Below are 23,606 nucleotides of genomic sequence, written 5' to 3'. Positions count from 1 at the left end.
TTTCTTCACATGAAATAAAATGATTTCTTTGGAATTGGAATCATATACTTATTTGTATGTGTTAATGAAATTTCTACTTCTTTTTCATTTGTTCTAGAATAATTGATTAGAATCTAAATAAAAATGCAGGCAAGTGGACTCTCCTAGGTAATAGCAATATTATTGTGGCTTCTCATAGAAGCTATTTGCTTTTCTCAAAAATTATGTCAAATTGATATAAAATTGATTAATCTTTTCATGAGGGTAAAGTAGACAATTTAATATGGAAATTGGACATTTTTGCAAGGATTATCAAAATATGAAACTTTTCAACTCACACCCCTAAAATTGGACATTCTTGAAAATGCCTCTTAATATTATTGCTAGCAGCAACCTTAGTAATGGCATCAATGGTTGGATTCCCCATGGGAACTGTACTCTAACCATTGGAATTGGTGGAATTGGTACGCCAGATAACCTTCCTCCCATGGCTCGAGATTCTCTTGGAATTCAAAAACCCTTAAGTGGTCGCTACGTTCTTGTAATCAATCGCACGGAGACGTGGATTGGCCCAGCTCAGATGATAACAGATAAATTGAAAGTCTATTTGACATATCAAGTGTCTGCATGGGTTAGGATTGGCTTTAGGGCAACTAGACCTCAAAATATTAGAGTTACTCTTAAGGTGGATGACCACCAATGGGTAAATTGTGGCAAAGTTGAGGTTAAAGATGAAAAATGGTTGGAAATTAGTGGATCATTTAGAATTGAAAAAATGACAGAAAAGGTATGGGCTTATGTATGCAGGTTTAGATTTGTTGGTTGTGGGACTTCATATCTTTCCAGTTGATAGACATGCAAGATTTAGTCACTTAAAGCAACAAATTGAAAAGGTATGCTGTGAAAGAGTTTCTAGTTGGGATTTTGACTAATTATCTTGAAGTGGATTTTTGGCCTTAAAACTAATAGCATTATGACAAAATCTTAAGATATTTTTTACTTCAGCTGATCTCTATGGCTAAATTATCGGCTGTTGTGGGAATAATATTTGCTTTTTGATACTTATTTGACTCTCTCTCTGTTACAACCCATATTGTTTAGTCAAAGCCCAGAGTTGAATTTTTAAAGTCAAAGTCACATAGGGACTTAAATGAAATAAATGATTTTATTGGGACTTGAATTGACTAAATTCTTTTATTGGGGTTTATTTTACAATTGGCAATATATGAGGGTAAAATTGGATATAATTTGAAGTTGAAAATTTACTTATATATTTTTGGGAAGTTTAGGATTTATATGTTAGCTCATATGAGAGAAGAGGGACTTTTCTTGCAAATTGGAGTTAGTGGGTTTTAAATGCATTTGACCATCACTTTTCTCTCTAGAAACACACACTACACACACAAAAAAAACGACAGTGAAGCCTTGGAATAAAAAACGTAGAGAAGAGAAAAGAGAGAAGAAAAGGGAAGAAAAAGAAGGAGAAAAAGGAAAAAAAGGAAGAAAAAGAAGAAAGGAAAGATGTACTTCAAGGTCTATTTCCATTTTTCCTTTTTCTTATTTCCTTCAAGGGGTAGATAAATTTTATGTTAAAATTTTAGGGTTTTATTTTGGCTCGAAATTTTCGGATTTTTGAGATGAATACTACTTGGAGATCAAGTTATTGATTCTTCAATTTCTATCTACACTAAGGTAAGGAGATATCAATTTTTTTGGGCAAACCCTAGTTTTTAAATTTGATGATTGAGCATGGATTATTTGTGAAAATGATTACATTAATGGAATTATTTACTTGGAAGAATGATTTTGGGGAGCGATAGATATATTAACTTGGTTGTAGTATGCTAGTTTTTCACTAGAATGAAAGGGATAAATATTGCTATAATGGGAATGAAGTTAAATTTGGACGTGGCATATAATTGTGAAGGTATTAGAAAGTGGAAATTAGCTCCGATTGATTAAAGGAAATTTAGGAAAATTTCACAAGTCTCGAGGAATTTAGTTTAATTATTATATCATTAGAGATAAAATGTTTTTATTTTTATTTTAATAGTGATTAAATTAGTTATTTGTAACGTATTTCAGGAGGTGACGAAGAAATTAGAAAAGCTTATCGATCGGCCTAGTCTGTAACTCGTATTGAGTGAGTGGATTAAAATAAAATTTTCAGCAATAAGTATTTATTCAATTTATATTAAATCAGAAAATTTATTATTTCATATAGTTGATTTGATAGCATGATTTTCAGAATAAAGTTGATTTATAAACAATTATTTTTAAAGTTTGATCCAGTTATTTTAAATCATTTCATTAGCATGTTTTATCGATATTACGTGTTTCAGAATATTTAAAGTTATTTCTAAAAACCACAAGAAAGTACCCAGGTGATTTTACCCCAATCTGCACTGATGTGAATGTGTTTCCACTGTGTATGACTAGTTATGATGATTTTATCCGCTTTGCACTGGTGTGAATGTGTTTTCACAGTGTATGATCAGTTATGGTGATTCTACCCGCTCTGCACTATTGTGAATGTGTTTCCATAATGTATGTCTAGAATTACAAAATTTCAGCTCTGCGCACGTATGACCAGAATTTAAGAATCATAGAATTTAAGAATTACAAAATCGAATAACTCTGCCATGTATATCGGTACTAATTGATACATGAGTAAGGTTATTCCAGGTATCTTTTTGGTGTGATTTTCAGTAAACTGCAGTTCATCAATTTTCAAATTACAGAATTTAGTCATTTCAATTTAAAGAATAAATGTTTTAGCTTATAGCATAATAAAAGAACATTTTTATTATATATCAGTTTTCAGAAAGTTGGCATATCTAGAAAATATATATTTACTTACGAAATATTCACTCACTGATTTATAGGCTCACATTTTTATCACAATTTCTCTTATCAGGCAGTAGCTGAATTGAGCACTATTGGGCCAGTTGATCTATCGAGTTCAGCCATAGATTGTCAAGCATTGTATGACTCATTTTATCAGTTTAATAGTTCATATTTTAGGATAGACACCTCTTTTGGTCAGAAATTAGTTCCATGTTTTGGGCCTAGTATATTTTGTATATATTATCCATTTTGGGTACTATGGTCTATAAATTGTTGCAAATGTCGAATTGCCAATGTTGTATTTGAATAGTTGATATTCTGTGGGCCAGTGTATCCCATTTTAAACTATATGTATCTGTTTGGGATATTGAATTATATATTTCAGGTGGTTTTAGTCCATAATTCAGGGGGAACTGCCAAAATTTTTACAAAGTATATCACAGTCAAAACAAGTCAAAGTTGCCTTGATGGTGGGTTCGGCACTTTGTTGGTATCTACCATTGGCGCATGACACGTGTCAGGTCTATTAGGATGATTTGGGACGGGTCGTGTCAATTGGTATCAGAGCCAATTTTAGAGTTGGCTTACATTGCATTACTTTGAATTTGTTCTGATCATATTATACATGTTTTGTAGTTGGCAGTCATGGCTCGTGGTGGTAAGACTTGCAGACTCCATAATGTGCCCCCTCAACCACAAGTTGCTCCTGATAGAGAAGATAGTAGAGTTGAGCAATCAGTACAGCAAACTCATGAGCAGACACGACAAGGAGATGTAGCTCAGTCTGATATTATAGCTGATAGGCTTGCCACTGCTGTTGCTTCTGCTTTAAGTAGTTTCGATAAAGAATATAGCATAGAGCGAGCAACCAAATTAGGAGCTAAAGTGTTCATAGGCACTGTTGATCCAGCAGAAGCCGAATCCTGGTTGGTAAGGATAGAAAGAGTATTTGATGTTATAGATTGTCCCGGTGATCGAAAATTACGTTTGGTAACCTTCTTGTTAGAAGGAGGTGCTTATGATTGGTAGAGATCAGCACAGAGTAAATATGTTGATCCTTCTGTGATCACATGGGCTGGTTTTAAAGAAGATTTTAATGAGTATTATTGCCCTCGTTCATATAAGAATGACAAACATAATGAATTCTTGAAACTAGTTCAGACATCCACAATGGCTGAATATCAGAAAAAGTTCTTAGAATTATCAAAGTATGCTGCGACCCTTGTAGCCGATGAAGTTGATAAGTGCAGAAGGTTTGAACATGGTTTGAGAGAAGAAATTAGATCCGTGGTAACTGCAACAGGGTATGAGAATTTTGGTAAACTTGTAGAAACAACGATGCGAGTGGAGAAAAGTCTTTCAGAACAACAAAATAGTCAACAACAAATGAGGCATGGAGTTGGCGGTAGTCATCAGTGGGCAGGAGTCTCAAGGAATAGACCACCGAGAAGAGATCATAGAGGAGGTGGATTAGGTGTTTCCACATCTGCTAGCTTCAAATTCAAATCTCATGGCAATCAGAGATCTGTACAGCAGTTAGGGAGTAGTCATATTCAGACACAGGGATCTTCCCTAAGATCATTTACTTCTAGGCAGGGTGATAGCTCCAGTGTTGCCAAGTTTCCTTAGTGTCAGTCTTGAGGAAAATTTCACCCTGGTGAGTGCCTTAAGGGCGTTGGTGTTTATTACCACTATATTTAAACTGGGCCTATGAGGAGAGAGTGTCCAGTTCGTTTTCAGCAATGTGGTGTATCACAAGGGACATTCTTTATAGTCAAGTGTTGGAATTTCCAGACAGAATCAGAACCAGGACCAGTTGGTAGGTAAAGTAGGTATCACTAGTGCTATTCAATCAGATGTTGGCAGCAGTGGTTCTAAACAGAAATGTCAGGTAAGACGTCCCAGGACTCAAGGAAGAGTGTTTGCAGTGACTCAGCATAATGCCGAGGGATCCCCAGATGTAGTCATGGGTATGTTATCTATTTTTGGCAAAAATGCTCGTTCTTTAATTGATTCTGGTGCTACACATTTATTTATATCACATGCATTTGCTATTAATGCGGACCCTATGTCAGAACCAGTAGACAGTGACTTAGTGGTAGCTACACCAGTAGGAGATTCACTTTTAGCCAATAGAGTGTACTAGGATTCCATGATTAGAGTGGATGATCATGAGTTGAAAGCTAATTTGATTCCACTTGATATTCATGATTTTGATGTGATATTGGGCATGAATTTCTTAGTTGCAAATCATGCTTCGTTGATTGATTTTGCAAAGAGGTGGTGTTTAGAAGGCCAGAAGAGCCTGAAATTATTTTTAGTGGTGAACAGAGAATATTACCTTCATGTCTTATTTCTGCACTTGATGCTGGGAGATTGCTTAGAAAAGGCTGTTCTGCGTATTTGGCTCATGTGATTGACTCCCAAATCACTAAGTTGAAACTTGATGATATACCTGTGGTAAGGGATTTCTCTGATGTTTTTCCTAAAGATCTTCCAGAGTTGCCTCCAGATATAGAAATTGAGTTTACCATTGACTTGATCCCAGGGACTACCCCTATTTCGCAGACGCCTTATAGAATGACTCCAGCAGAGTTAAAGGAATTGAAAGTTCAGTTGCAAGATTTAGTAGATAAAGGTTTTATTAAACCCATCGTATCTCCATGGAGAGCACCGGTCTTATTTATAAAGAAGAAAGATGTAACAGTGCGATTGTATATTGACTATAGACACCTGAATAAAGTGACTATTCACAATAAGTATCATTTGCCTCGTATTGATGATTTGTTTGACCAATTTCAAGGTGCTACAGTATTTTCTAAGATTGATTTGCGCTCAGGGTATCATCAACTCAAAATTAGGGATGTTGATGTGCAGAAAATTGCTTTTGCCATTATGAGTTTCTAGTGATGCCGTTTGGGTTGACTAATGCCCCAGCAGATTTTGGACTTGTTGAATAGGGTGCTTCACCCATATTTAGACAAATTTGTGATTGTTTTCATTGATGATAATTTGGTTTATTCTCGCAGTCGTGATGAGCATGCTGAGCATTTGAGAATTATTTTCTAGACTTTACGAGATAAGCAGTTGTATGCTAAGTTAAGCAAATGTGAATTTTGGCTAGACAAAGTTGTATTTCTGGGTCATGTTATCTCATCAGAAGGTATTTATGTAGATCCTCAGGAAATTGAAGCCGTAATAAAATGGGAACGCCCTACTAATGTTACAGAAGTACGGAGTCTTCTTGGGCTAGCAGGATATTATCGTCGGTTCATAGAGGATTTTTCCAAAATTGCTGTTCCTCTTACTAGTTTGACTTGAAAGAACACCAGGTTTGTGTGGATTGAAGAATGTGAAAAGAGTTTTCAAGAGTTGAAGAGAAGATTAGTTTCTGCTCTTATTCTTACTCTTCCATCTCCATTGAAGAGTTCGTGATCTATAGTGATGCTTCACGCCAAGGATTAGGTTGTGTTTTAATGCAGAATGGGAAAGTTGTAGCTTAAAGAAGCATGAGTTAAATTACCTAACTCAAGATTTGGAATTAGCTGCAGTGGTGTTGGCATTAAAGATTTGGAGGCACTACCTGTATGGTGAGAAATGTCAAATATTTATCGACCATAAAAGTCTAAAGTATATCTTTGATCAAAAGGAATTGAATCTAAGGCAGAGAAGATGGTTGGAATTGATAAAGGATTTTAAGATTGACTACCATCCAGGGAAAGCTAATATAGTTGCAGATGCTCTTAGTAGAAAGACTGATTCTTCCTCTTCATCTAGTGCAGTATATGCTTCCTTGATTGGTGAGTTCAAGAAGTTACACACTGAGTTGTCAGTTACTACTTCTGAGACATTATTAGCTCATTTTCAGGTAAGGCCTTCTTTGATTGATAAGGTTAGAGAAGCTCAATCTCAAGACCTGACATTGAGAATTTTGAAAGCAGAAGTTAGTGTCTGGTTACGAACTAATTATGTTATTAGGAATGATGGTGCATTGGCTATGGGTAATAGATTATGTGTTCCAGATATTCCAGAATTGAAAAAGAAAATTTTAGAAGAGGCACATAGTTCTGCTTATGCTATGTATCCAGGCAGTAGTAAAATGTATCATACATTGAAATATCATTACTGGTGGCTTGGGATGAAGAGAGAAATACTAGATTTTGTATCCAAATGTCTTATCTGTCAGCAGGTAAAGCCAGTTCATCAGAAAACAGCAGGACTTTTACAGCCATTGCCTATTCCAGAATGGAAATGGGAGCACATTACCATGAACTTTTTATTTGGTCTTCCTCGTACTCAGAATGGTCATGATGGAGTTTGGGTTATTGTAGATCGCTTGACCAAAACTGCAAGGTTCTTGTCAATCAAGGCTACTTATACTTTAAATAAGTTGGCAAAGTTGTATGTGGATGAGATAGTGAGCTTATATGGTACTCCATTATCTATTGTGTCTGATAGAGACCCTCGTTTTACATCTAAATTTTAGCCCAGTTTGTAGGAAGCCATGGGTATTAAACTACATTTCAATATAGCTTTTAATCTTCAGACAGATGGCCAGTCAGAGAGGACCATACAGACTCTTGAAGATATGTTGAGGGCTTGTGTTTTAGAGCTCAAAGATAGCTGGGATACTCATCTATCATTGATGGAATTTGCTTACAATAACAACTACCACTCTAGTATAGAAATAGCTCCTTTTGAAGCTTTATATGGTCGGAAGTGTAGGACACCAATTTGTTGGGATGAAACTGGTAAGAGGAAGTTAGCAGGCCCTGAATTGGTTCAAATGATGTCTGAGAATGTGAAATTGATAAAAGAAAAGTTGAAAACAGCTCAGGATAGATAGAAAAGTTGTACAGACAGACGTATGAAAGATCTTGAATTTGCAGTAGGATATAAAGTTTTTCTTAAATTGTCTCCTTGGAAAGAGGTGTTGAGATTTGGCAAGTGAGGAAAGTTGAGCCCACGATACATTGGATCATATGAGATTACTGAGCGGATTGGTATAGTTGTATATTAATTAGATTTGCCAACTGAATTATCTCAGATCCATGATTTTTTTTCATTTTTCCATGCTTTGCAAGTACATTGCAGATTCCTCTCATGTTTTAGAATCTTAGCCAATTCAGTTGAAAGAGAATTTGACTTATATAGAAGAGCCAGTGAGAATTTTAGACAAGAAAGTGCAGATTCAACGAAACAAGACAATTTCACTTGTTAAAGTACTTTGGCAGAATCAGACAGTAGAAGAGGCTCCATGGGAAAATGAAATTCAGGTGCGTGTTCAATATCCTCATCTATTTGTTACCTAATCAGATGCTAGTTGAATATCGAGGACGAAATTCTTTTAAGGAGGTAAGATTGTTACATCCCATATTATTTAGTTAAAGGTCAAGAGTTGAATTTTCAAAGTCAAAGTCAAAGTCACATAAGGACTTAAATGAAATAAATGATTTTATTGGGACTTGAATTGACTAAAATCTTTCATTGGGGTTTATTTTACAATTGGCAATATATGAAGGTAAAATTGGATACAATTTGAAGTTGAAAATTTAATTATATATTTTTGGAAAGTTTAGGATTTAAATGTCAGCTCATATTAGAGAAGAGGGACTTTTTTTGCAAATTGGAGTTAGTGGGTTTTAAATGTCTTTGACCATCACTTTTCTCTCTAGAAACACACACTACACCCAAAAAAAAAAAAAAAAAACCCGACAGTGAAGGAAGGAAAAAAAATGCAGAGAAGAGAAAAGAGAGAAGAAAAGGGAAGAAAAAGAAGGAGAAAATGGAAAAAGGAAGAAGAAGAAAGGAAAGAGGTAGTTCAAGATCTATTTCCATTTTTTCTTTCTCTTTATTTCCTTCAAGAGGTAGATAAATTTTATGTTAATGATTTTGGGGGGCGATAGATATATTAATTTGGTTGTAGTATGATTACTAGTTTTTCACTATAATGAAAGGGATATATATTGTTATAATGGGAATGAAGTTAAATTTGGATGTGGCATATAATTGTGAAGGTATTAGAAAGTGGAAATTAGCTCCGATTGATTAAAGGAAATATAGGAAAATTTTGCAAGTCTCGTTAAATTTAGTTTAATTATTATATCATTAGAGATAAAAGATTTCTTTATTTTAATAGTGATTAAATTAGTTATTTTGTAATGTATTTCAGGCAGTGGCGAAGAAATTGGAAAAACTTACCGACCGGCCTAGTCTGTAACTCGTACTGAGTGAGTGGATGAAAATAAATTTTTCAGCAATAAGTATTTATTCAATTTATATTAAATCAGAAAATTTATTATTTCATATAGTTGATTTGATAGCATGATTTTCAGAATAAAGTTGATTTATAAATAGTTATTTTTAAAGTTTGATACAATTCAGTTAAATCATTTTATTAGCATGTATTATCGATATTACGTGTTTTAGGTGGTGACGAAGAAATCGGAAAAGCTTACCGACCGGCCTAGTCTGTAACTCGTACTGAGTGAGTGGATGAAAATAAATTTTTCAGCAATAAGTATTTATTCAATTTATATTAAATTAGAAAATTTATTATTTCATACAATCGATTTGATAGCATAATTTTCAGAATAAAGTTGATTTATAAACAGCTGTTTTTAAAGTTTAATCCAGTTCAGTTAAATCATTTCATTAGCATGTATTATCGATATTACGTGTTTCAGAATATTTAAAGTTATTTCTAAAAACCACCAAAAAGTACCCAAGTGATTTTACCCCAGTCTGCACGGGTGTGAATGTGTTTCCACAGTGTATGACTATTTATGGTGATTTTACCCGCTCTGCACTGGTGTGAATATGTTTCCACAGTGTATGTGAATATGTTTCCACAGTGTATGATTAGTTATGGTGATTTTACCCGCTCTACACTATTGTGAATGTGTTTCCATAGTGTATGATCAGAATTATAAAATTTCAGCTCTGCGCGCGTATGACCAGAATTTAAGAATTACAGAATTTCATAATCGAATAGCTTTGCCATGTATATCGGTACTAATTGATACATGAGTAAGGTTCGGGTATCTTTTTGGTGTGATTTTTAATAAACTGCAGTTTATCAGTTTTCAGTTTACAGAATTTAGTCATTTCAATTTAAAGAATAAATCTTTTAGCTTATAGTACAATAAAAGAACATTTTTATTATATACCAGTTTTCAGAAAGTTGGTATATCTAGAAAATATATATTTACTTACGAAATATCCACTCACCAAGTTATATACTCACATTTTTACCACAATTTCTCTTATCAGATAGTAGCTGAGTTGAGCGCTACTGGCCAGTTGATCTATCGAGTTGAGCCATAGATTGTCAAGTATTGTATGACTCATCTTATCAGTTTAATAGTTCATATTTTGGGATAGACACCTCTTTTGGTCAGAAATTAGTTCCATGTTTTGGGTCTATTATGTTTGCATATATTATGCATTTTGGGTACTGTAGTTTATAAATTGTTGCAAAGGTTGAATTGCCAGTGTTGTATTTGAATAGTTGATATTCTGTGAGTCAGTGTATCCTATTTTAAATTATATGTATCTGTTTGGAATATTGGATTGTATATTTCAGGTGGTTTTAATCCATAATTCAGGAGGGAACTGCCAAAATTTTTACGAAGTATATCACAGTCAAAACAGGTCAAAGTTGTCTTGATGGTGGATCCGGCACTTAGCTGATATCTATCATTGGCGCACGATGCGTGTCGAGTCTATTAGGATGATTCGATACGGGTCTCTCTCTCTCTCTATATATATATATATATGTGTGTGTGTGTGTATATATATAGACACAGACACATATATAATTCAATCAAATTCTGTGATGTACCGACTGATGGCATTTACCTCTTCGTCTCACGCTAAACAAAGTTCTTCACCCCGTTCCATTGAAGGATAAATTCATTGTTTATTATAATAGCATGATATAGAATTTTTTTGAGACGTCTCTGATAAATTACATGTCGCTATGCAGATACGCAAACGTGATATAATCTTAAAATTTGCATCCGATTCAGGGCCTTTGGTCGGCAACTCTGTGAAGATTAGACAAACAGAAAATAGCTTTCTGTTGGGGATCCTAGGAGTTCAAACAACCAAAAACAACAATCAATAAACAAGATTCAAGTCAAAATAAAGGAAAAAACGGGAATGGAAAAATACAACCCCTTTATTCTGCCCATTTCTGTCCAGCTTCTTCTTCTTCTGCCGGCAGCTTCTTCTTGGATTTATGGATGTTTTTCCAGGCTCAGGAACAGCCCCATGCTATGCCAATTGCCTTCCAAAGAGAGAGGGGAAAAAACCAATGAAGAACCACCACCCTTTTCAATGAAAAAACTGAGAGCTCCTACTGCTGCTGCTGGGAATTGAAAACGAGAGCTGCCCCCATATTTTATATAAAATGGTAGAGTGTACATAATGAAGGGGTAGGAAGAAAGACCATGCCTCTGCCAAAGGAAGGGAAGACCTTATTGTGTCAACCTCACTCCCATCAACTCACAACATTAGGTGGTGGAGTTAGGTGAACCATATCTTCACACTTTCCATTTGGATCATTTATAAACAGAAGAAATATAGTCAATGAAGAATTTGTTGATTTCTTTTCCAAAAACTTCAACCGGACTGTTTTTGGAAATGAGTTGAAGTGGGTTTGGACGGAACGAAGGAAGGGGAAACTGAACTACAAAGAGGCTGAAGAGCTCTTGAACTTCTGTATAAGCAGAAACATTCAAGTCCGTGGTCACTGTATCTTCGAGGAGGTGGAGTCTGCAGTTCAGTCATGGGTAAGTGGTTTAGAGGAGGATGAGCTGATGTCAGCTGTAGAAAACCGTCTGTCAGATCTTCTCACATGCTACAAGGGAAAATTTAAGCACTATGATGTGAATAATGAAATGCTGCATGGTTCTTTCTATCAAGATCACTGGGGAGAATATATCAGGGCATTTATGTTCAAGATTGCTACACAACTTGATCCATCTGCCATCCTATTTGTGAATGATTACCATATCGAGGATGGTTGTACTTGTGACCCACGATCATCCCCGGAGAAGTACATTGAGCACATTATCGATCTCCAAGAACAGGGAGCACCTCTCGAAAGAATAGGCATACAGGGGCATATGAACAGTCCAGTTGGGCCAATTGTCTGTTCCACGCTTGATAAGTTAAGGGACAAGATTCCTGGACTTCCAATAAGGTTCACAGAACTTGATGTCTCTTCCGACAATGAGCATATTAGAGCTGATGATTTGGAAGTCATGCTTCGGGAAGCTTTTGCTCACCCTGCAGTAGATGGTATAATGTTGTGGGGATTCTGGGAGTTGTTAATGAGTCGAGATAATGCACATTTAGTGAATGCTGAATGGGATATTAATGAAGCGGGTAATAGATACCTTGCTCTTAAGCAGGAGTGGTTGTCTCATGCTCATGGCATACAGACGAACAAGGTCAATTTAAGTTTAGAGGATTTCATGGATCGTACAAAGTTGAAGTTGTTACTTCTTTAAAGAAAGTGACTGAGACATTCATTGTTGATAAAGGTGACGAGCCATTCGTAAAATCCATAAATTTTTATTATCCTCGACTACTGCTTCACATAGTTGAGAAGTTATTGTACTTGATTTTTATTTTTGTGATTTCATGTAAAAGCAAGAAGAGAATGCCTTCCAGCCTCGGTGATTTGGAGTGGTCTATCAAATAAATGGCTATCATTCATAATGGTCAATCTGTTTGTTCTGCTGTATGATTTATGCTAATGAATAAAAAGGTGTTTGTGTTGTTTATTTTTCATGAATATTGGATTTAGTCACACATTAGTGACTGCTTTCTTTTTTTATTGCGTGTTAGAAGTTGTTTAAAGGTTCCCAGAGACTTTACTTTCTGCAATATAGATCAATAACTTGAGGAGACACTACATAAAAACTAATAATTATGGTCTGAATGGATCTTAAACTTCTCTATCCTTTTACCAACTGATAAATGAAGCAGAAATCACAACATTATCTGTGCACTTTAGTCAAGAAGATTTAGGAATACACTGATCACCTTGGATGAAATTCTGAACTGTGTACGAGTTTACGTGCTCAGATGAAACGTTGCTACTCCCCCAACAACACCACATTCTTCTTCTCCAATAGGACCCGAACTGTCTCCTCATAAACCCCACCCCAGTCTTGATACCTATTATGAACAACTTTCCTGTCTGCAAGTAAACCTGTGCAGAATTTGCCACTTCCTGCACCGTCTTGTAGGTGCAATCGCGGGCTTATGTGTTGACAAAACAATGTTAACACCGCCACCATAACACGAGACACAAGCTTTATGTTCTTAAATTGGTACTTTTTTCATGATGTCTTCGATATAATTTGGGTTGCTCAAGAATGTTTTTGCCCTGTTTTATGGTGAGGGAAATTGAATGTTACCAAAAATACTTAACCAACTTAAGATTATCGAATCAAGATTGTAATATTACTTTATATATCAACTGGTGATTGCTGAACATGGATTTCTTTCCTGTGTACACGATTCAATTCTTATGTATGTCTTGGTAGTCATTGGCACTTGTGTACCCTGTCCGTCAAATAGGGGCATCACTTTCCCGCTGCAGTTCATGTCCAAGGCAAATGGCATTTTCTGTAACGGGCCTCTTCCACATGCTTCGCATCGGCCAAGTCGTAGGTATACTTGGTTAACAGATGTGACAGCTTTGCAACAGCGTCGCTTAGTCAATTAATTTTTTAGCCTAACACAGGCTTATGACGGCTATGAATTGTACAATTAAACTTGTCTAGTGGGTTGTTAGGATGAGGCCACACATCTAATGAATCTTGGTTAATCACTATGGGTTATAAATACTCATACATAGTGACATCCAAGTATAATTTCAAGTTGAATCTTGAATTCTAAAGAAAGAGGGGAAATTCTCTCTTCAACTGGGCATCAACATTTATATTTATTTTGTCTCTTCAGCACCCAAACATCATTCATTGTCTCTTCGGAGTATCTGCGATTGTCGTATCATGTAGGAGTTACAATCGCGTGCAGTCTAATGCTGGTGTCCTAGTGTATAGACAATATACATGTGAACATGAGATGAGCTGGATCTATCAACAACTAGATCTCGTCCAATTTGAAGGTCAATAATGTATATTAGAGAGCAACTTTAAATTTAGAGAGTCTATCTTGGCTCTTCAATTTTTTTTTTTTTTAAGAAACATATATTGATTTCTCATCATCTTTGCTTAACACAATCTTTATATCAATGTCCAATGATATTTAGATCGATTTTATTATTTTAGGAGTAGAGTGGAAATCTGTAACTTATTAAATGAAATCATTATAAAGTAATAATAGATAATGGATTTGACTCTCCAAATATGGAAAGTTAAACTCATTCTTTATCTTAAAATAGAGAGTCCCTTCAAACTTTCAATTTTAAGTATTTACTCCATCTCATATTTAAGAACCTCTTAAAATACTCTAAGGTGTTTAAAACTAATTATCCTCTGATTCACGAAATTAGAAGATAGTAGTATTTCCAATTCTTTATGTGCGCTGATAAGATTTGCCGTCATTTTGTTGATGTCTTGTGAACCAATCTTCGCTAATGAAATTCAATTTCATTCTCCGATTTCTTCATTTTGAGATTTAGATTTTCATTCATTCAATGAAACTTCAATTTGCTATTTGATTGGTTTGATCTATCTTATATTCAAAGTGAAAGTCGAATTCTGCAAAAATTCCTGCCACTGAGCGAGGGAGCTTTGGCGGCGTAAGAAAATGGCTCATTGTAGTATTGGGAAAAGCTTCTAGAGTTGTCAATTTTGTTGAAATCCAAGACCTACACAAGGTATATCTTTTGATTAACTTGTTTGGGGTAAAGGATATCGTAGATTTAGAGAAACTTAGTCACTGAGAGCAGTACTGCTCAAAATTTGTTAGTAGCGAAATTTCTTTTTGAATGTGGCTAATGGATTCCCTTTGTTACACTTTTTTTTTTTTTCTTTTGGGACTTCCACATTATCTCTGGATGTAATACTGTTGATCGTTTTGTCTCCTTATAAGATGGTTTTTGACAGATCTCTGAGTATATAAACATTTTTTTAAAATTTAATATATATACTTCAAGGTTATACATTGAATTTATTGCTTTTTTAGGTTCTTCTAAGCTCTTGTTTGAATCTCATTCTTCCTAAAAAATGCATTCTTAAACAGTATTTTGATATTATTTTAACCATATATTTTTCAATAAAATTATATTACACGTAATTCAAAATTTTTCTTTATTTTTAACCACATATTTCATATCAATACACTATTCAAAAATATATTTTTATGACAAAAATGGGGTTCAAACAAGGGCTAAATCTCTATATCATGAAGTTTTGAGTAGCAGACACTGTTATGTCAGAACTCTATTCACAAGCACCACAATTAATTGTTGTGTGTACTGTCCAAAATTTAGTAGTAGTAATATTTAACTATTGAATGACAAAATCTCACTGTATTTGATTTTTTCAACATGAATTTGAATGACAACTGCATAGCTAAAGAGGCTAAACACATCTCATGATAGGTATGTGCACATGTCATTGAGTGTTTTTTTATATGATTAAGAAACTGGAATTTCAAATTCTTTTATCAACAAATGAATGAAGTATCCTTTTGACAATAAAAACTCTTTTCTTTATAGCAGCTAACACCCATAACCTATTTACCATTTTGATACCAAACAAAAGAATAACTCAGTTCTCTCTCTTTTTCCATTTATGGGAAGTTGAAATTTCACTCTCAAAGCTAGTCACTGTCAAGGGTTCTGAGGAGCAATGGGGTGTTGAATTTTAGGACACCCCCACCCCATATGCCATCCCCCTTTACTTCTCTTTTGTATGGTAAAATTGAATGAGAGGTCTCAGATGTAATAAATTCTTCTGCTAAACTTTTTTTCCTCTTATGGAGATTTTTGATAAAGTTAATGCCTTGTGATGAAGGCCTGAATGTACATCCTTTGTAACAGGTGTGCCATTTTATAAACATTTTTTTTCCCAAAAATTTACCCTTTTCTTCTTATTGTGGTTTACAAACTTCATTTTATATAATAACTTTTTGTTAACTAAGATTGTTGGCCTATATGCTTCACAGTTTTTCAATGTTTTTGAATGTTATGTTCTTAGTTTTAGAAAGGGACGTGCCAATGCTAAGGCAAACCCGTCTTCAATATTATATATGACTAGAACAATAAATTAATAATTATTTTCGATAAATTTGGGAAACGTTATAAAAGTTACATTTACTAAGCTCGATTCACCACTACATGAATCATGTTATCATTAATCAAGATCCATTATTCATATTCTAAATTATCATTACTCGAAACTTATTATTCATATTTTAAGTTTGAAAAGTTCTCAGAATAAGTTCAAACTAAAAATGCAATCATCCTAAGTTCATCCATCAATGGAAAATTCTATTTGAAAATATCTAATTTGATTTACTTTAGAACGGAGTTACATTAGATATTTTCCTGAAATCCTCAGAATCAGTATTGTGCTAGTGGACATCTAATTTACATTTACTTAGCTAATTTCCCTTGATGAACCAAATTAGGTTATTACCAGGATCTTGTTCATAAAATATATTTTCGACTCACAAAAACCATTTGGTTGAAAATTGAAACCGTTCCTGAAATTTCACTTCACATATATAATTAAGAACCACACGAAAGTTCCAACTGAGCAATGAAACTTTAATCCCGATATTTTGTAGCTGTGGTTGCCCAAAGGTTCTCCTTTTGAACTTTCCAAAACATTTCATTGAAGAGATTTCTGATAATCCAAAAGAAAACTGCATTCATACGTATGCCTTTGAATACCAAAGGAGATTTATAGCAGTTCCTAAGACCTATATGATTGCTCTGTGTGCATGCGCAGTTATCAAAAAACAGTATTATAATTATACATGGCATGTATATATTGACCTGAAAATACTAATTAATATTATCTTTGATTCAAACCTACCAGTATGATTACAGTTTCTGTTCGTAGGACAAGTTGATGATTTAAGGTGACAGAAATAAAGTCAGCTACAAATGATGCTAAAATTACGACTTTTTACAGTCCAGAAAAGATGCTGCTTCTTTGCTTTTAGTGCCCCCATTTTACCTATATGTATGTACTCTTTGGCCTTTGCCCTTTACTTATGGATTTCAATATGTTCTTGGTTGAAAAGGGATTGTTCATGGTTTCCGTAATAAATATTTTATTGTCAGAAGATTACTTGATGCAAAGATCAAGCCATATGTTAAAGAAAATATCACGTACTCACCTGCGTTAGAAGTTTAAGATGATACCTTCGTACGGGTATGTATCTAAGTGTCGAATATTTTATTTTTTTAAGTGTAGGATACGGGGATATAGCTAAAAATAGTCCAAATTTTGGACATAGGTACATAAGAACATCTTTTAAACTTCAATTCTTTTACTAATCCAAAATGTCATTTTCAATAGATCAAAATAAATTATTAACAAAGAAGCAAAATAAGTGTTGAATAAGGGATTAAGACGAATAAAATAAAATTTTTGGATATAGTTTCAATCATGAAAATTATTAAATTTTTTATAAAATAGAAATGAGAAATTTGATTGCAATTTGGACTTAGTAGAGTACTAAATAGCATTATATGGAATCCATTTTCATTTTATACAAACAAAATCCTAAACTATCGTTACAGAGAGAGAAAGAAGGAAAAAAGAGAGAAGAAAATGGAAAGAAAAAAGAAAGAAGAAGAAAAAGAAGGGAAGGCCTAGCTTTGCCATCCTTTTCCATCCTCTCGACGATGACGCTAGAATTATAGAGAGCAAAAATTGGAAAGAATAGAAGGGAAAGTAAAGGAAAAGAGAAAAAAACAAAAAAAGAAAGAAAAAAGAAAAAGCAAAAAGCAAAAAGCAAAAACAACAAAATGTCCGGTTGAAATTTGGAAGATCCGACATATATCTCATACCCATGCCCTTATCGTATCGTGTCCGACAATGGTATTCCGACTATTTCGAAGAGTCCAAGCATCAGAGATTGATTTTCTGATGAATACAGGATAATTTAGAATTTAAGAATTCATTGATTCATAAAAGAGGTATATTTGATGAAATTTGAGCAAAAAATTCTTGTAAGCTTTATTACTTAATTCCGTCCAACAATGAACCATGGTCTTAGCTCTACGTTTAGTAAAATCGTAAATTAATCCTTAAACTAATAATAATAACAAAAGAAGATGTGTTTAGAAAAGTCATGCCCCCTCTCTCCAACCCTGCTTAAGCCCAAACCCCAATCCATCTTCAGTCATACTAAACTAAATTATTTCCTTCAATTATGTTAATTTCATCCTTATTGATGTTTAAAAAGTTTTTAAAAGAAACACCATCATATAATTAGTCTTGAGAGAAAATTTCATGATAACAGAGCTATTCATGAAAATTGGATAAAGAAACTTTTGTCATTCCTACTGATATACCAGTTTTCTGAGGACAATTTGAGTTTAAAACCTAAATAATCCATTCGTCAGCATTTGCCATCTCCTGTCCTAAAAGCCAAAAACAAATATTAATTAAAAAGTAAAAATATAAATTATTAGAACCCTTTTCTCCAGGTTGTATCTTATCTCTAAAGGCAGTTTTTTTCAGAATCATGACCTCAGCTCTTCTTTTCCACTCAAAACTAATCACCTCAGCAGTTTCAGGTTTCAAGATACATTTTCTTCAATCTAAATTTATCAATGTTTAGCCTTTTATGTGTATCCTTCTAGCTTTCTCTTGTCCCTTTTTCATTTTCTATAGCTTATATCAGCACTTGCAATTACTCATAAAAACACATGCTCGCACATGTCTGTATGCAAGCGTGCCATTAATAATTAATTTGTTGATTTAATTCTGTAAATTTCATGGATTCCATTTGAAAGACTTCAAGAATTAATATCTAGCTAGTAGAAATAGAGAATTAGGTCACTCTACTAGTTAAGACTTTGTAAGTGTTCGAGTTAAGTACATTTCAACTAATCCCACCTCTTCTTTCCCGGTGTTGGGTATTATATATATATATATATATATATATGTGTGTGTGTGTATGTATGTATCTATCTTCCAACCATTTTAGCGTGTATGTATTATAGTAATGGAGAGGAGAGTTGAGAGAGGAGAGGCAGTCGAGAGAGAGGGAAGCCATGTGAGATTGTGAGTGAGATTCAACCATTGTGATATCTTCTTCTTCCTCTCCATAACTTTGTGGATTGCTAACACCACCACTCTTCTCCTATGTGGGGTTAGAGAGAAAAAGGGCAATTCAAACGTAAAGGTGAAAGTCACGGGTCGAGCAGAGGTAAATCGATGTTCGTTTGATTATTTTCTGAGCCCGAAATTAAAATTCATTGAGGGATTTCTTTGACAAATGGTATCAGAGTTTGTGTTGTTGATAAATCTGTGATTTTGGGGCTAAAAACGCACTGGAAGTAGCCAAAAATCGATCTGAAAAAGAGGCAGAAAACTGGATGATATCTGGGCAGATTTTTGCAAAACTGGACAGATCTATTTTTTTCATTTTCTGGTGAAATCAAAAAGAGTTTGACAAAATGGACACCACCAGTGGACTGTGCAGGCGGAGAAGAAGCCCGAAGGGTGACAGGTGGCGCGGAGTCGTCGGTGCGCGTGAGGGAGCGTCGTGAAGAATCCGACGACGATGTCTTCAAACAGAATGTTGCCGATGATGTGACGGACCCTGCAGTGTTTTCAGATTTAGTTTGGAGCAATACAGTGAAAGTTGGACGATTTTACCCTAGGGCGTTCGGGTACCCGGTGCTGTTTTCGTGTTACTGTGGTTGCTATTGACTTTAAGATGAACAGTGATGATCCTAAAGTGGTGAATTCGCATTTCTCAATATTTACGGACCTTCAGACATGGTCCGCTCGGTTTCGTATTTCTTGCCTTTTATTATTGCAGTTAAAATTAATGTGTAGGTTAATTATTTATTTTTAGCATTAGAAGTCATCGTGTGGGATGACGTTAGGTTTGGGGTTACCGTGAAGGGGTACCCATTGCATGTTGTTAGACCTAGGAATTACATGTTAATTAGTTACATTAAATTATCTGTGAATTTGTTACCAATTTTTCTACACCGTTAAAATTACATGTGACTTTAAGAAAGTTTATTTGACTGTTCTGTGTGAATTATGTGTCAATACTTTGCTTGTGGTCATTATTTGGTATTGTTGGCATGTGTAGGTTTAAGATAAGTGCAAAAAAATATGAAATGTTTTAATTGTGGTAAAATTTGGACATAGTTGAAAGAGATTGTCCTAAGATGATAATAAAAGGAAACATGTGGATAGACACGATACGAATGTGACTTTCGGGTCGAGTAGTGATCTCAGTGAGGTTTTATTGAGAGAGTAAACCTAGTTACTGTATATGCATCTGTGTGTGATTGTCTAAATTTCGTTGCATGATTATCTGCTACATTTCAATGTGTTTGATATGTGCATTTGTATAAATTTGAGACATTAGGATTACTCGATGTTATTGCTTATATGCATAGTAAGTTAGAATGCATTAGTAGTGTGTTGTATGTCTTTTGGCAATGTGGAGTATAGAGGCGTAGGGGTACATGATGGTTTGCATCGGGGATGTGGAGTGTGACATTTGGATCACGAGTGGAGATATGATCAAATACCTAGGATCCTTTATCTGTAAAGAGACCCTAATTAGGTGAAGTGTGAGATAGGCGCTTCTATCACTTCTGTTAGATGGAGACCCATTATTCACGTAAGTTGGGAGAAGTGATGTGAAGACAGAGGATTATCCCGTGAACTTAGGATCTAATGTGACCTACCAGTTAGACATGAGTTGAGTGATCAGTCTAGTGAGCTTGGTGGGCGATGAGAGGAGATATGTGTTCTTGAGGTTTGAGCGACACGAAATGGGATATGATAAGTGTTGTGAGATCTTTTCTTATGGTCATTTATGCATGTGTTGCATATGTGGTTGACCGTCATTTGATTGACTTGGTGTTAATCTATGGTTCTATGTGAACATGTTTCTGAAAAGATTTGTGTATGTTATTTTATAGTATATTGTCATCGCATGTGTATTTGCTCCTGATTGTTTACTGTTCAATATTTGCTAGGTGTTTTTTGACCTTAGCCCCAGTGAGTACATGGAACAGGTATGGTATATGATTTAGGTTGGAAACACGATGTGAGGTCTGATTCAAATTTTATTGGATTTCCTTGATTGTGCAAGTATAAACTATGTGTTTTGGTTGCTTGCAGATTATTGAGCATTAAGGTGGAGATTGTTGGATTTTTTGATACCCAATAATTCGGGCGACGATTTAAAACAGTTGTCGAATTATTTATCGATACCATGAACTTGGCTCAACTCGGGAACGAACTATACCTTTTGATGACTCGAGTTGGGGTTGGATGATTCTTTGGTTAGTTGGACCATTTAGTGATTAATATGAAGTTGAAAATTGGCCCATTAGTTTTGGTTATATGGCAACCCACTTAGTGATCTCTTGACCCATATTTGGTGACCTAAACTAAACTATATATATGTATCTATCTCCCAACCGTTTTAGCGTGTGTTGTAGCAATGGAGAGGAGAGTAGAGTTGAGAGAAAAGATGCAGCCGAGAGAGAGGGAAGCCATGTGAGGTTGTGAGTGAGATTCAACGATTGTGATATCTTCTTCTTCCTCTCCATACCTTTGTGGATTGCTAACACCACCACCGTGAAGGCGAAAGTCTCGAGTCAAGTTGAGGTAAACCGGTATTTGTTTGATTGTTTTCTGAGCCCGTAATCAAAATTTATCGAGGGATTTCCATGACACCTGGGAGCTTTGGTTGGCCAGAAATTCTTCACAGTTTAAGGATGAGGTCACAAACTTGCATAGAGTTTGTGCTAAAGTAGAACATTGGCTACAAGAATTGAACAGTATACTAAAACCGAAGAAATTGTCTCTCTTTGTTACTTATTCACAGAAGCTACAAATCCATGTGTTAACAATACGAGTCAAAGCTCCATTTCTTGTTAGATGATTCCCACCGCAATATGGTCTTTATAAACTAAATATTGATGGTACTAGCACTGGAAATCCTTGCCTGAGTGGTTGTGGTGGTCTACTTCAGGATTGGCAAGGGAAGGTAATTTTTAGGTTCTATCACTCTCTTGGGATTGGTACTAACACTTCAGCGGAGGTATTAGCTCTTAAGATAGGCCTTCAAATGTGCTATGTCCCTGGCATAGAGAGGATTGCTATATAAACGAATTCTAGTGTGCTGGTTCATTGGTTTCATCATCATGTCACTGTACCTTTGGCTATTCGGCTTATTTGGAAGGGTATATTAGAGCTTGCTCAGATTATATCTATTGATATGTCACATATTTATTGTGAAGCAAATCAGGCGGCTAATTCTTTAACGCATCTTGGGTCTCAAGGTCATTCAAAATTTTTAGAATCAATTTCTAGTTTCTCAGTTTCTACAATTGGTTGCATTTGCTTAGATAAATGTAATTTGCCCTCTTTTTGCTTTTCGTAATTGATTGTAACCAAGGTTTTCCTCCACCATAAGTGAGGATTTACCAATACAACTAGTACATTTTGCAAAAAAAATGAAAATAATAATAAATAAATAAAAAATTACATTTCAATCCAACATAATTTTGATAGTATAGAACTCGAGAGATCATTAGGTCCCATTTTCTCAATAATCTTTTAGAATTCAACTAGGTGGTGCCCTGCTTATGATCATGTATATAATTTGAGAGATAAATTTCATGATCTTGCGGAAGATGATTTGTCAATGACGTGATTTATCAAGCATCCTCCACACTCATTTCTAATCTCTATTTTAATGTATCATATCAGTCTTTTATTTTGTTTTCTTAAAATGTTTCAATTATATATGCTGCCTTCTAATAGCATGGTGCATGTCTTCTTGGCAACAAGTTGAAAACTAGGTCATGTAAAAAATTTAGGTTTTAATGATTTCATAATTTCGTTCTATGTTAATCAGAGATAGGGTCCATCAACTCAACCTCCTCCCAAGTATATCGTATTTACTGAGTTGGTAGTTCAGCATTTTGTCAACCTTTTATGCACAAAGGCGGAGATATCTAAGGACCAGTGCGGGCAGGTGCCGGCACTGGGATTTTAAGAACTGAAAGTTTAGGCAGTAGATGCAAATAGTGCCTGCACTGGGATTTTCGGCAGATCGATGTATCACGTGAAGAGTTGAAAACTGAAAGTGGAAGAAGGGTAGAAGAGTTTTTTCTTGGGCTAACTTCTAATTTTTTTTTCTAAATTGTAATGTAAGCCTTTTCTGTCTAGACCAACTGACCAAGAAGAGAAAAAGCAAATGGAAGAAGAAAACTCCAAAGCAGCTGTCGCAGTGAAGAGTAGGGATGAATTGATGGGGAAGATAAGTTGTTGGGCCATTTAAAAAATAAATAAATTGTGGGCCTTTTGTTAAATTGGACTGTCTTAACATTAAACCCATGATCATAGGATTTATAGCCCATAGGCCTACCGATGTTAAAAGTTAAAACCATTCCAAGTTTCATCCTATTTCTGGCTGTTCAGCTATTGTTTCATAAATATATGCACAAAACATGTCTCTTTGTTCATAAAAATGTGTACAATGTATTTGTTTGTGTATCTCCATTAATTATCATATTAATCTAAAAGCACATGAAATCGAATAATAGAATTGATTGCAGTAGGTGT

The 23,606-nt window shown here is 34.8% G+C and overlaps 1 pseudogene; it reads left to right on the top strand.

Annotated features, from left to right (window-relative positions):
* Window positions 1-463: 463 nt before the first annotated feature.
* LOC111400256 lies at window positions 464-23,322 on the top strand (annotated as a pseudogene).
* Window positions 23,323-23,606: the final 284 nt, after the last annotated feature.

Source organism: Olea europaea, chromosome 10, assembly GCF_002742605.1.
Source record: "Olea europaea var. sylvestris chromosome 10, O_europaea_v1, whole genome shotgun sequence".
Classification (NCBI taxonomy): Eukaryota; Viridiplantae; Streptophyta; class Magnoliopsida; order Lamiales; family Oleaceae; genus Olea; species Olea europaea.
This window is presented reverse-complemented; position numbering and strand designations above follow the sequence as displayed.